The sequence below is a fragment of the Herpailurus yagouaroundi genome, unplaced genomic scaffold, assembly GCF_014898765.1.
Source record: "Herpailurus yagouaroundi ecotype Mexico unplaced genomic scaffold, PumYag 67690, whole genome shotgun sequence".
Classification (NCBI taxonomy): Eukaryota; Metazoa; Chordata; class Mammalia; order Carnivora; family Felidae; genus Herpailurus; species Herpailurus yagouaroundi.
In genome coordinates this window covers 3305519-3307712 of record NW_024420490.1, presented here as the reverse complement: position 1 = coordinate 3307712, position 2194 = coordinate 3305519, and the positions used below count along the sequence as shown (strand labels likewise).

At 45.2% G+C, this 2194-nt stretch overlaps 1 pseudogene; it reads left to right on the top strand.

Moving 5' to 3' along the window:
• Positions 1-6: 6 nt before the first annotated feature.
• On the top strand, positions 7-1072 carry LOC121025661 (poly(rC)-binding protein 2-like; annotated as a pseudogene).
• The last annotated feature ends 1122 nt before the right edge of the window (positions 1073-2194 follow it).

Below are 2194 nucleotides of genomic sequence, written 5' to 3'. Positions count from 1 at the left end.
TGACAGGGGCCCTGCAGCTGGTGAAAGGCTATGATTGAAAGTGGATTCAATGTCACATTCACCATCCGGCTCTTCATGCATGTAAAAGAAGTTGGCAGTATTTTCAGAAAGAAAGGAGAATCAGTCAGGATTTGTGGGGAGCATGGTGCATATGTCAACATCTCAGAAGAGAATCGTGCTGATAATGACCACTTTGGCTGGACCCTCTAAAGCTACCTTTAAATCCTTACCTATGATGATTGACAAACTGGAAGAGGACATCAGCACAATAGCACAGCTGCTCACACAACAGTGTGTGGTCACCCTGATGCGGGTCACCCTGAACCTGATGGTCCCTGCTATCAGTGTGGCTCTCTCATCAGGAAAGGCAGTTTCAGGGTCAAGGAAATACAACGAGAGAGTGCAGAGACTCGGGTCTGGCGACAGGCGATATGCTTCCCAACTCAGCCATTACAGCTGCTGGCATTTGGCAATCCATCACTGAGTGTGTCAAACAGACCTGTCTGCTCACAATGGAGCCACCCCAACCCTGAAGGTCATCCAACTCTCTGGCCATCCTTGCAGGTGGTCGGGAAGGGCAAAACACAGGCAGCAATCGTGTGAGCTTTTCTCACATGTGCCCATCCACGTGCCTCAACCCCGATCTGAGGGGACTCCCTCTAGAGGCCTATACTCTTCAAGGACAGCACGCCATCCCACAGCCACACTGACCACACTGCCCCTGTTGGCAAAGCACCAGTCTCGTTTTCCCATGATGCATGGCCACCGTGGATTCAGTGACATTGAGTCCACTCTCCAGAGGTGAAAGGCTATCCGGCAGGTTTGGATGCATCTACTAAGACTACCCATGAACTCCCCATTCCAAGCATTTTAATTGACTGCATAATGGGGTGTCGGGGTGCTAAAATCAATAAGTATACCAGATGTCTTGGGTGTAGATCAAAATTGCAAGCCCAGAAAAAGGATCTACCCACGGGCAGGCTACCCCACTGAGTCCGCTGCCAGCATTAGCCTGCTTCAGGATCTAACTGCCAGGCGCACCTCAGAGCGGGGTAGCATGGGAAGCAGTTAAAACAATGCAGATTCGCCTGTTCTCTTTCTTGGCTGTTCACCCCGCTTGATCCATCTGGGTAGTTTCTGAACAGTCAGCAATTTAGGTTTTTAAACAGTCTGTAAATTTTCAGTTTCTCTGCACTTTACCATAAACTTGTGATTTTTAAATTATTTTAATTCCTTTCTCCATTCAGCTGTTAGAGCTTAGTTCCATATTTAGTTTTATAAGCTTCTCTGTGTTTTGTTTTATTTGGGGTTTTTTGGTCATGAATGGTTTTTTTGTTTGTTTGTTTGTTTGTTTGTTTGTTTGCCATAGTAGAGCACAAGAGTAGAATGTTAATACAATTCCGTCTAATCTATAATGTCAGAATTAAAAAAAATAGTTAAAAAGTGGACTGGAAAAAAAATTAGCCAGATAAGATTTTCCTCATATTTATCTTTACCATTGTTTCGTAATCACACAGAGCTAGGAACCCTGATACATTCTTGCTCTGGGTGTCTGTCTGTTTTATTCTCCCATGACAAAAGCTATGAGGACAAGAACATTCCATTCTACTGGTAGAGGCTGTGAACAATCGACTGCAGGTCAAAGAACTGACATTTACTGGTCTGCTACTATATGCCAGGCACTGTGTTGTTCTGTTGATATAGTTAATTTTCTCAACAATTGTGGAGGGTGATACTTTTGTCCCTCTTTTGTAAGTGGGGAAACTGAGGCTCACTGAAGCAAAATAAAATGAGCAAGGTCCCACAAGGCAATCAGCCAGTCCATGGTCAAGGTGGGATCTGAACTTAAGATTGAATGTAACCCCGAAGTTCAAGGCTTTCTCACTGCAACATGATGCCATCTGGTCAGAGCAGGGCACTTGGCAAAGTTGCTCTGTGAAAGGGAATTACAAAGTGTTGCCTTCCCTTCAGGATCATCGGTAGGAAAAAAAATCTTTATATTCACTTTCTATCTTCGTGTGGGTTACCCTAGAAGCAGAACCTAAGAGAGGGAATTTTGAGTACTAGTCATTCATTTCTTTGGGTGGCGATTGGAGGACACAGCAGTGGGGGAAGTGAGACGGGAAAGGAAGGCAGCCAATAAAGGAGACCTTATCGAACAGAACACTGGGGGTCACCGGAGTGCGGTTCTGCT